The sequence below is a fragment of the Octodon degus genome, unplaced genomic scaffold, assembly GCF_000260255.1.
Source record: "Octodon degus isolate 3935 unplaced genomic scaffold, OctDeg1.0 scaffold00070, whole genome shotgun sequence".
Classification (NCBI taxonomy): domain Eukaryota; kingdom Metazoa; phylum Chordata; class Mammalia; order Rodentia; family Octodontidae; genus Octodon; species Octodon degus.
The window spans coordinates 12,045,605-12,058,357 of record NW_004524646.1 but is presented as its reverse complement, the minus strand read 5'-3'; the positions used below and the strand labels follow the sequence as shown (position 1 = coordinate 12,058,357).

The window sequence follows — 12,753 nt, the reverse complement described above, 5'->3', positions numbered from 1 at the left end:
GGTATATTTCTACTGGGCCAGGGAGATAGCTCAGTAGAATAAGCACTTACCTGGCAAGCGCAAGGGCCTGAGTTCAATCCCTGGTTCTGCAAATTAAATTAAAAAAAAAAAAAAAAGCTTCTTTAACCTGACTTTAAAAAAAAAAAAAATACAAAAGATATTGCAAAATGGGGGGAATAAAAGCTTCAAAAGGAAACAGAAACTGGGTTGGGGAAAATGGAGAAAAATAGGAAGGGAAAAGCAAAAAGAAAAAAATTATATATATATGAGTTATGATAGTTATACTACCACTAACTTCTCTTCATTGAAAAGAAAGGTTGTACTAATATTGTTTGGACAATTAAATGCTGATATCTTGTACTCTAAACAACTACTTTAAAAATAACAATATACACTGTATTAACCATTGCTAACCCCCTCATACTGTTTTGCAATTTTGTTCTTTGGGTTATTTTTTTCTTTTCTTTAAATAATAAATAAAATGTTAACATTTACAGTACCTGGCTAGGAGTACGGTGTCTGGGAATCTGTTGTACTATTTTTGTAACTTTTCTATACATCTGAAATAGGTCAATATTTCTTAAAAGAGGAAGGAAAAGAGATGTGTGTAGGCTTGTAAATTCGGTAGCGTTATTTGCAAAGTCTTTGGCAAAGGCCACGCTTCTAAATGACTAGGGCACCGCGACCGCAAGCTTTCTAAAAACAACGCGAGGAGTCGACCCTTCCCAGTGGGCTCTGACCACTGGCTGGCAGTGCCCGCCGGTGCGCGGCCTGCGGGGGACTTTCCCTTCTTTCCTCTTCATTTCGTTTCATTTCTTTCCGTGCACGTTGCTGGCTCTGGCAGACTTCCCAACCTGAGCGTGGCAAGACCGAAACACCGGAAATCTAGCGCTCCATCTCAGCCGCAGTCACGCTTCCCAACTTGCTGATGCCAAAATCGGGGGGCACGGCCGTGGCACGCGAAATCGGGGGGCAGGGCCGTGGCGCAAGGGAACCGCAGAGCCTCGCAGGACAGAAGCGCGGGAGCGCGCCTCTGGACCGGGCCAAGCAGCTCTGCAGCTGTTGGGTTCTCCTCACCGCACTTCAAAATTAGTTCAGCTCTATGGATTTTTCCCAATACATAAGGTGGGAGACTTTAATAAATAATCCTTTAACTGCCTTTATCAAATGTATATTACTTTTAATTTGTATTAAGCAAAACCAAACGAAAAACCAATTTCTTTCAGTTAACTAGGGAACTGAAGTACCTTGCCAGGCAGTTATAGGATTCCAGAAAAATCCTTTAGAAAATATAATTAAGTCTAAATGCTCTAAAACCACCAGTCTTATCAAAAGTTATTTTCTTAACCGAAACTCCAAGGATACAGGTACCATAGGCAGTCCGTGTCAATACCTTAAAGCCAGGCATCAATTAGCCACACTAATACAATCAGAAGATACCTAATAATGAACCAAGGAGAGTGGCAGGCCACTGAGCTACGCCACAGTGGCACTGACTGAGGTCTGTCCATGTGGTTAATGTGTCTTTTTGCTGACGCACTCAGGAAAAACCTGCTTGAGGCCGGCCACACGGGACCCCAGCCAAGACGGAGGGGAAGCTGGCCCAGCCTGCTCAAGACTTGGTGTGTGACATGACCCCCATGAGGGACATGGTTGAAAGCAACCAGGGCAGGAAGCAAGCAGCAAGCCCACCCTACCTGGGCGTCCTGAGCCCCAGCCTCTCCAGAGCCCCAAAGGACACAGCTGCTAGGCCCCTCGGCGCTCCTTCGTCCTCATCTGCCAATGAGACCAGTCCGGCCTGGTGTGAGCCACGAAGTGGCTGCATTTGGAGATGGGGCATCTAAGGAAGTAAGTGAGGTTTAATGAGGGCAGAAGGTGGGCCCCCATGACAGGACTAGTGTCATGTTACCAGCACCTCCCCGCCCTGCATGCATCTGCAACCCCAGGGAGGACTCAGCAGACACCACCCTGCTGGCCCCTTGAGCTTGGACTCCCAGTGTCCACAGTGGTGCAAACACATTGCCGCTTTCTGTACTACCCAAGCAGCTTGGATGTGATAAACAGCAAAGGACTGGATTCATCCCTCGTTTTGTGGAGCCCTCGGGCGCTGTAGGCACACGATGCTGAGGAGCTGGCTTATAAAAGCCTCTGGACAGACAGCAGACTCATGAAGAGGAACAGACGTGTGGCCTGAGCCATCTGAACTAAGTAGCCGTGCGTCCTTCCCGCCCTCCGGGTCCTCACGCTGGCCCGCAAGCCCCCCTTGCAGCTGCACTGCGTGGGAACACAGCCCAACAGGAGCCAGCAGCCGCAGCACTGCTCCGAGGCGTGGAGGGAAGCAGGAGCCGGGGCCAGGCTGTGGGGGGACCCCCAGCAGGTGGACAGGTGCCCAGATGAAGGGGACACGCCCACCATGCCCTCCAGAGAGCAGGGTCCATCCAGGGCCTCTTAGGCAGCCCCAGACCAAGGCCGGAGCACCACATGGTCCTGAAGTTTCCCAAAGCACCACCTGAGGCCAGTGGAAAGTTCCAAGTGACAGCAGCGTGCGCTGATTCACTAAGCGCAGGATCTGAAGTGGCTGACATGAAGCAGAGCTGACACGCTCGAGAAAACCGTATTAGATGAGTCAGAGCGCCCCTGGAGACGGTGGTGACGCCGACGCAGAGACGCAGTAGAAAGCCTGGGGGTACTGCTTTGTGAGGGGTGACAAGGAAGCCAAACCAATATCACGAAATTAATTCTTATGAGATTTTAAATATGAATGTGCAACTAAATTAAAGTTATATGCAAAGAATAAAAGCAAAAGTACAGGACTTTGGAAAGAAAATATCACAGTTTTAAGAAGACATGTGTCACTGACAGAAGCCCAAGGGCTCCTCGCAGGGGTGGCTCTTGGCAGGGCACCCAGGGGAGGCTCTGGGAGGCAAGGCAGCCTGGGGACAAGGCCCCCAGGGCTCTAACCATGGTTAGAGTACAAGACAGGTGTTTCCTCCTAAGGGAAAACCAATCTTGCATGTGGAAAGGGGAAGCCGAGAGTGAAGATGGGTTCTGTTCTGCCTCCAGCGCCCAGAGGCATGGGTCCTCACCCTGTCCTGCCAACAAGCACTAATCAAAGTCAATCTCGGGGAAAGGGGAACAGAAGCATGCTGGGGGTTCTGAGGAAGAAGCCTCCAGCCCAGCTGAAAGAGCATGGGGGGGGGGAGGCTCAGAGAACCCAGACCCCCGTGTCTGCCCTTACCCCACATAGAGGAGGAAGAGCTGGGAGAAGTCAGGGCCCCGCCCCCCAGTCCCAGTGTTCCCACGGGCGCAGCAGGGGGGTGGTCTGGATGCCCACTGGCCAGAAGCCCCTGCTGGAACTCTTGAAGAAGTTATTTCTCCCCAGGCCCCCTGAGCCAGGCCCCCTAGGAACAGGGCAGGTTTCCCTCAGCGATGAAGGGTATTGCCTGATGGCACCTCCTCAAGAGAGTGAAGACGTGGGCTGGCATGGCGGTGCACACCTGTAACCGCAGCACGCGGGAGGCAGGGGCAGGAGGGTCATTGTGAGATCCAGAACAGCCTGGACTACCAGACTGCATAGCCAGACTCCATCTCAAAAAGACAAAAAAAAAAAAAAAAAGGATAAGAAAAGGGAAGTGACTGGGCTGGTGAGATGGCTCAGTGGTCTAAAGCACCTACTTAGAACAAGCTCAGCTAAAGCACAAGGACCACGGTTCAATCCCCAGCACCACATGCCAGCCAGCCCCGCCCCCTGGTGGGCTGAGCCGGTCACATACACACACAGAAATGAATAAAATTTAAAAAAAAAAAAAGAAAAGGGAAGTGACAACAGGGACCCCACATGCCACCCCAGTCCTAGCCACTGCTGACTGCTCCTGAGAAGTCCTCACTGGTCACAGGGAGCATGACCACAGGACAGTGTTTTCCTCACAGATGACTACAAGGCACCTCCTGGCACGTCCCCTGCGGTCATGCACCGGCCAGCCGGGTCCCCTAGACCCATGCCAAGCATATTGCTGGGACAGGCAGGCATAGTGTTGCTGGGTGCCCCATGCTTGTCACAGGTTCTCAGCCAATGAAGACAAAGGCTCTTCCTCGCCTGTGGATGGAGGGACTCTCTGGGCACTTGGAGGGCTCAAGAGACCTCCATCTGGGTCAACCGTGGGGCTCCGGGGAGCGACACAGAGCACTGGTCAGGCCCACACAGGGGCCTGCGGACGTCGTGGCTCCCAGCAGCTCTGTGTCTCCCCCAGACACAGCAGCGCTGCCTGAGCCTCATGTTTCCTTCAGAAAACACAGAGCACGTATTTGTAACTCATTGTCGCACAGATGCCCCAATACCATCCAGGCAAAATGGCCAATAACTCTTCCAAGTGAGAAGCCTATTCTCAGGTTTATTTCCCAAAGCACAAAAGAAGAAAAGCAAAGAAAACTGTAATTGCAGAAACACAGCAGCCCACAGACATCGCCAACTGCAGCCATTCCATTCCCTGCCCCGACTTCTCGATAGCTTTGTGATGGATTCTCCCCGAAAGCTTAATTTGTACTTTTAACCACAAGAGTTAGTGGGCCAGAAAGAAACTTATCCCAAGCTCTGACTGATAGGAGGGGAAGTAAAGGACATAGCTATTAATTTTTTAAGCTGCCCCATGGGGAGCCACAAGAGGGCATGCACGGGGACGCTGTGCTGGCAATGACCTTGCCGCTCGCTATGAGCTCACGCACACCGGATCTGCGCAGGGGATGTCTCGCAGGAGCCCGGGGTAGGCCGGGGTCCAGCACTGCCCCCCCCCCCGAGCGTCCCACAGGTCCTGCCAGGGTCAGCTTCCCCCAGGGGCGGTCCTCACTTCGCACCGCCATGCCTCACATGAAGGCGTACTTATTTTAATTGTCTTTACTCATCACACACAAAGCTGCGATGAGAAGTCCACAGACTTCAGCCTGGGAGCACGTTAGACGAACAAAGCCCCTTGAAACCAAGCCTGTCATTTTCAAGAACTCCTTCAGCACAAAATCATGACAGGGCCTTCAAAAACAGCCTGCTGAGCCTGCGTCAGCGTGGCCTCGCCCTCCGCAGTGCCACCTGATGGGTCTGTGCGTGGGAGAGTCAGGCCGCCAAAGACACGCGCTGTGACGCACAGGCAGGACTGAGCATCTATCTGCCGCTGTCAAACATTTTTAGTAATCAATGAGGAAAAGTGGGAGGCAGAGGCTTTGCAGACTAACAGACTGGGGGCACATCTTGGTCTCCCCATTTCCGCTGTGCATGTTCACCCCACAGCTGCAGCTTGAGGGCTGTCATGGGACAAGCCAACTCCCCTGGGGCCCTGGCCAACCTGGTTCTCACTAGGAGGCTGCAGCTACTGCGGCTGCAGTGTCGCTGCAGTGTCCCCCCAGTCCCACTGGGAGGAAAGCAAGACACTGGGCCAGGAAGGTTCCCAACTCGACCTGTCTAGTCATGTGCAGAACATGGGGCAGGCCCCAGTCCTCAGGACACACGAGAAGCTGGGCCCCTCGGTGGAGCACTGCAGGTGACATAGGCCCAGGGCCTGCCCCAAGGCTCCAGCTGGAGCTGGCCCTGTTGTTCCTCACCGGAAGGAGCCCTGGGCTCAGAGAGGGGAAGCCAGCAGCCAAGTGCACCTGGCTACCTGCCAGTATGCGAACATGTCCTGGGGCCTAGTTAGCACAGCACGTTAGGCTCCCAAGAGCCCACTCAGAAGTGGGGCCGCACATACTGCCTGTTGATTTGCTGGCCCCTGGGCCGGGGTCTGAAACACCAGGAGCATTCACTATGCTCACTGAAGGGCCCCACCTGACGTGCACACACCCCGGCTAGCCTGCTGTCCCACAGATGAGCAGCCAACAGCCCCCAAACCTTCCCCTTCATATGACAGAGAATGGGTTCCTTGTTTATACTCACTCCCGAGGGTACAGGGAGGCAGGCCCAGGAGACAGTCCTGGGCGCACCTGGCCAGCTCTGTCCTATGCAGCGTCCCCAGGGCCGGCTGCTGGCCTGCCTGGCACCTGCTGCACCTGGGATTCCCAGAGGGGCTGTGCCCCCAGCCCCAGCTCTGAGCATCAGCACCCGAGAGGTCCCAGGCCTGGCCCCCACGCCCAGCATGGCTGCCCCTCTCAGCTCCACCCCCTGGCACTTGGAAGCCAAGGTGCATGCGACTCAGGGCATAGCCCTCGATGAGAAGTGCCGCCCCTCAGGGGACAGCAGAGAGGACAACGTTCTCTAGAGAGCTGCCAGCAGCGCTCAGAGGCTTAGACGGAACCGTATTAAATTAAAAAGTAGCCAAAAGTTCACTTTTTGAGCAAAGAAAGCTTACATCCAAGAACTCTGGATCAGAGTCGGCTATTATCCACAGCTTCTTTTTCTTTTTTTGGTGGTCCTGGGGATTGAACTCAAGGCCCTGACACTGAGCTACATGCCCAATTGCTTTTGTGACTTTTTGAGACAGGGTTACTCACATTGCTGAGCTGCTTATGCTGGACTCAGACTTCTAATCTTCCTGCCTCAGCCTCCAAGAGTGCTGGGATTACAGCTGTGTGCCACCATTCTGGGCTCAAGGTATTTCTGAGAGAAGCCAGAAGGTCATACTAACTGACTCAATAACAGAACATTCTGAATTGATTGGGTCAACGTGCATTTCCTGAATAGCTACCCCTACGTGCCAGGTTTTGTGCCAGGAGCTAAAGGGGATAGACTCCCCGGTGATCCTACGCCCCACAGGCTCATCTCATGAGGTGTCCGTGCAGCCCGGGCAGGAAGGAAGCCCCAACCAGCCCACAGGTCCAGGAAGAGCCACACGTGCCGGCCAACCCCAACAGCTTCGGCAGGGGCACCAGAGGTCACTCTCTGCAGGGGCCTCGCACATGGCCTGCAAGAGTCGAGCAGCCAGGGCACAGGCAACCTGGAGCTGGGGTAATTAAATGGCCACAGAGAGCGCAAGAACCGGAAAAGACATACTGGCACCGTCCTGCTCCCATTATCGTGAGAGCACGTACTAAGTATGAACAGGGCTCCCAGACACGGGGAAAGCAGGCTCCAGGCACTTTTAAATTGGGCAAATTACAGGGAGGTGAGAGATTAAATGAAAATCTATCGCATTACAAATACAGCCTGCAGTTACTAGAATCCTATTTTTTTCATAAATGACTCACACAATAGTAACTCCAAGGTCTTCATAATAGTTTGCAATAAACTCTGTGGGATACTCAACACTTCTCCCTTGAAAAAGCTGACATCGGAAGCCAAAAAAATAGCATGCTGACAGCTCTGTCTCCTTCAGAGCCACCCAGCCAGGAAGAGCACAAAGCTGCCCCGAGGGTGGCCTCACCAGTGGGCAGGAAAATTAGAACAACAAGATCCCATTTCAGGCCCACCAGAGGGGCAGAAATCAAGATCCCCATCAGCAGAGGGGGAGAGGGCACCAAGAAACAGCAAGTCTCGTATGGTGGGGGAGTGGGAGGGACAATCAGGCAGCCCAGCAGCCCTGGCAACACTGGTCGGGTCCCAGCCAGTGTCCGGCGGGGTCCGCCCCACAGATGGCAGTTCCCACAGGGGTGCCTACAGATGTTACATCGGATCTGCCCAGTCCAGGAGGTGCAACTCCCCTTGCTGTGCAGGACACAACCTTAGTCACGAGTGTCAGCCTGGCTCTCGCCCTCAGCACAGTGGTCCCCCAAATGCCACATGGTGAGGCCATGGGGAGAGGCCGGTGTGCAGCATTCCAGTCAACAGTGCAGCTGTGGTCCCTGCTGACACCCAGCATCCACCACCAGGGCCAGCTGGGCAAGGCACCGGCTCCGCACCATGTCACTCACTGACAGCCGCAGACCGCGCCAAGCCATAGACCTCGACACATGAAAACTGCACCACAGTTACACAGAACTGGACAGTTACCTGCAACATTGACAGGAAAAAAATAATAATGTAACCTTCTCTAGTCTACGCACAAATTGGAATGCTTCACAGCAATTAAAACTTAATGAGGGGGCCTGGCCCTAGCTCAGGCCTTTAAGTGGCTGCTTCCACAAAGCTCTCAGCCTCAGGTTGCTGGAGTTCGAACCTCACAACTCTCCCGCTGGCCAAAAGTGCTCTGAAGCCATTCGAGGGAAAAAAAAAAAAAAAAATCCCTATTCCATCTGGGCTGGAGAGATGGCTCAGTGGTCTAAAGCACCTACTTGGAACAAGCTTGGCAAAGCACAGGGACTGCGGTTCAATCCCCCAGCACCACATGCCAGCCAGCCCCGCCCCCTGGTGGGCTGAGCTGGCCACACACACACACACACACACACACACACACAATGAATAAATAAATAAATAAAATTAAAAAAAAAACCTTAATGAACCTTGAGGCTGGGGAGAGCACTTGCCTGTCATGCATAAGGCCCTGGGGTCCACGCCCTGAGCCCCCCAAAAAAGCAAACAAGAACCAGACAGATGGAAGGATAGATTGCAGGAAATGTCATGCTGGATTATTTTTTGATCTTTTGTTCCTGTCTTTTTAAGACAGGGTCTTGCTATGCAGCTCAGGCTGGCCTTGAGCTTACTTTATGGCCCAGGCTGGTCTCATACTCAAAATGATCCTCCTGTCTCAGCTTCCCGAGTGCTGGGATTACAGGCATGTGCCACTGTAACCTGCAATGCTGGATGTTTTATAAACTAAAAAAGGATATTGAGTGTGGTGACATTTATATAAATCTTTAAAATGCAAAAGCAGCTAGATGTAGTGGTGCATGCCTGTAATCCCAGCACTTAGGAGGCTGAGGCAGGAGGATCACTACAACTCTGAGGCCAGCCTAGGCTAAACACAGGGAGTTGGAGGCCAGTGTACACCAGAGACACCCTCTCTCAAAAAAAAAAGCACGATCTCTGTATGTGCTGTTTATGGATGGGTAACTGCAGGAAGCCCTAAAAGTCATGTTCCCCAGCAGCAGCACAGCAGCCATGCTGCAAGAGGCGCAGCTGTGGCTGTGTTCACTCCATTTTATGCCTCTAAAAAGCAAGAGGAGGGGCCCAATGTAACTGGCAAATGCTGACCACCACAAACCCTAGCGGCCTACAGGCGCAGGGTCGGATTATCTCATCTGCCACTCTCTCCCACAGGCTTAAAGGAGGTCACAAGTCACCCACGTCTCCTCAAGCCCAACCCCTTTCCACGAGGAAGCGGTGTGACAGCTGGGGATGCCTGCCCGCCTCCTGAAATCCTGATGGTCGCGGCCACAGCGTACACTGAACAAACTCTACAAGCCAGAGTGGCCAGAGGCACACCGAGCCCGGCCGGATTCTGCCCCCTTCGCCACCTCCTAGGACTCAAGAGGGCACAAACCAGGTCTTCTAGGCCAGGCACTGCAGACCCGAGCACGTGGGCAAAGGACAAGCCCACCAGGAAGCACCGGGCTCCGGGGCCCCAAGGCCAGTCCTCTTCTGCCGGACACAGCCAAGCTTTCTGCTTCTCCCACACGGGACGCCCCACACAGGCACTCGCACGTGGAGGAAAGGCAGGAAAAACACAAACATCTCACAATAAGGGTCCAGAGGCAGGAGACACCTTCTGCAGACCAAAAGCAGGCAGCAGTAAAATGGCTCATCCAGCCAAAGGCAGGAGAGGCTCCGGAGGAAGAGGAAAGTTGCAGGCCAAGACTGAGAGAAAGAAGGCTCACGCAGACGAAGGCCGCTGCGCGGTAGCCCGGAGGGGTCAGCAGCCAGGCCCCTAACAGCTTAGCACCACAGAGAACAGCCGCAGCTCCCAGACCTCCTGCTCCTGGAGGTGCACAAGCCCTGCTTACGGAGTCCCAGCCAAGCGCACCCCCCAGCCACCCAGTGGTGCACAGGGCCTGCGGGCCAGCCAGACATCTTTACCTATCTGATCCTACCTTTTTCCTATTTTCCAAGTGCTAGTACACTAACAAAATTTTTAAAAAATTTTTAAAGCTTTTCTTGGGCCAGGGAGATAGCTCAGTAGAATAAGCGCTTACCTGGCAAGCGCAGGGTCCTGAGGTCAATCCCCGGTATCACAAAAAACAAAAAAGCTGTTCTTACCCTTGACTCATTTATTCTAGCTCTAGCAATCAAGGCTAAGAAAATAACTGCATCTATATAAGGTTGCCCACAGCAGCTCTGCCCATGGAACCCCAAATAGCCTGCTGACACCAAAACCCCAACAGTCAGGCATGAAGAATATGAAGGAGTAAACGGGTACACCCACGTGAAGGGAGAGGATGTTGGGCAGGCTGAACAAGGACACATCCACAGCAGGAGCTGCTGCTGTAGGCATGGATGCTGCGCCTGTGGGGGCACACGCGCCAACGCTGTATGGCGCCGGGGTGCCCAGGCCGCCAGCTCCCGAATGCACTCTGACCCCCCCCAGGTGCCCACACTCAGAAGCCAGCAGATATGCCAGAGCCTGGCCTTGCATGCGCAGGGCTCTTCTGAAACGAAAACGCCCCATCCATCTCACAGACATGTGTTCCTGGAGGCCTTCACGCTGAGACAGTTCTGAGCATTTCTATCCCCAGCCTGAGATCCGAAGCCTGGCCAGAGGCACGCAGTGCCAGGGCTGGCAGCAGCACCTCGTTTACGGGAGATCAGACGCGAAGTTCTGCCTCCTACCTGTGATCCTGCAGCTGCAGAAACAACTTTTGATGTCGGTGTTTGAAATTACTTGTTCAAAATTATAATTATTATATTAATGTAGATGGCTGTATGGGGCCAGGGAGATGGCTCAGTGGAATAAGCGCTTCCCTGGCAAGTGCAAGGACCTGAGTTCAATCCCCGGTTCTGCCAAAAAAAAAAAAAAAAAATAGATGGCTGTAAAACCATATCTCAGCCCTAAATGAAAACAGTAGGCTGCCAAACCTTCCAGAAGAAATTAGACTGTTAATGTGCTGCAGACTATTACATCTCCGAAGACATTACCGGGAGACTCTTTCCCATTTCAGCAAGTAGAGATGCTGGACTGTACTAGAAACCTCTGTGAATTGCCTATTTATAGTTAATAAAGCCATCATCTTCCCACCAAACAGCCTCTCTGTTTTCCAAAAGAGTGCTCACAATTCCGCAGACTTCATCTGCAGGCGAGCACATTAAGCGCAGGCGGCAGGAGCAGGGCAAGAGGCGGTGGGACGGTGGGACGGCAGGGGCGCCCTACATGGCCAGGAAACAGACTGGGAGGGGCGGATCTCAGGGACAAATGAAAAGGCGTCGGGGCTCCCGCGAGCTGTGAGGACCCTGCCCTGCCCTGCACCCCAGTACGGGCCCTCAGAGTGTGACTCGGCCCTCCTCTTCGGGTGCTTCAGTCAGCTTTCTACCGCTGTAAGAACATGCCTAGGGAAAAAATCAACTTAAAAGAAGGGTTTTTTATTTTCGGCACTGGCAACTGGCCTCAGAGACCTGTGCCTGCTGGGAAAGTGCTCTGCCACTCAGCTGCATCCACGCCCCTCTGCCCTTTTTTTTCTCTTTTTCTTTCTTTTTTTCCTATGTGAGGGAGGGTCTTGCTAATTTGCCAGGCTAGAATCAAACTTGTAATGCTCCTGTCTCAGCTTCCTCAGCATCTGGGATCGCGAGCACATGCCACCCACCACACCTGCTGAACAGAAGGGTTAATCTTCTCAGGGCTCCAGGGGTCTCAGCCCACGGCAGCGGCCCCATGGCATCATGAACAAAGGCTTAGTCCTCCGTGAACAACGCGAAAGGGGACTCGAGCACGAGGCCCTAGCTCCACAGTGGATCAGCCCCCTGAACGCAGAGAACATGCTGGGCTGGGTAGCTCCCCACACCCAGGACAGGAGAGGCTGGGACACGACACGGCCCCAAAGGCATACCCGAAGCCCGCTCCCCACTAGGCCTGGCCTCTGGGCTCCTGTGCCTCCCAACATCACCGTCATAGTATGGCTTTATCGATGGACTGAGCCACAAGCCACAGGGGACACCCAGGGCGACACCCCAGCACCTGGGCTGCCTCTGCCCAGTGCCCCTGCAGCTGCAGTGGGCACACCTGCCACCATGCACATGGCTGCCGGGAAGCCAGAGAGCCAGAGCTGGATGTCCTTTGTGATCTTCCTGAAAGAGCTAAACCATCGTATCACAGTGAAACATGCATACCTGTGAGTACAGCAGCACAATTGTTTTTTAAATGTATTTGGTCAGGGTCTCACTATGCAGCTCAGACTCATAGTGATCCTCCCGTCTTCAGCCTCCGCAGCACTGGGATTACGGGTGTGTGCCACCATGCGCAGTCTCTTTGGCCCATTCAGCACACCCAGGATCAGGGCCAGCAAGGCCTGTGGTGCCAGGATCAAATCCTGGTCCCTGTGCTTGCCTACGCAGGCTCTTAGTCGGCTGAGCTGTCTCGCTGGCCCCCAGCAGCACAATTTAATAGCTAAGTCTTGGAAACAGCCCATGGGCCCATCAACAGATGAACGGATAAAGAAAATGGGAATTTTCTGGGGATACAGTTCAGCGCAATAGCACCTGCCTGGCAAGCACAAGTCCTGAGTTTGATTTCCAGAACCCAAAAAAAAGGAAAGAAATTGGACATTTATATACAACAGAGTACTATTCTGCCATTAAGAAAATAAACTTGCAACACTACCAGATAAATGAATTTTTTATTAATCTCTTTTTTATTTTATTTTATTGAGAAACAAATATCAATGAGACAATTTCAAAGCTGATTAATAGGACATTTTCAATAATTAATACATTGTTGTCTTCTTAGTGGTTATCCGTAGTGCAAGAAGCAGACA

The 12,753-nt window shown here is 52.9% G+C and overlaps 1 protein-coding gene across 1 annotated transcript in view; it reads right to left on the bottom strand.

The window, feature by feature from the left end:
- Wdr25 (WD repeat domain 25) overlaps positions 1-12,753 on the bottom strand; it is a 136,110-nt gene that overhangs the window by 87,410 nt on the left and 35,947 nt on the right. The window lies entirely within an intron of this gene.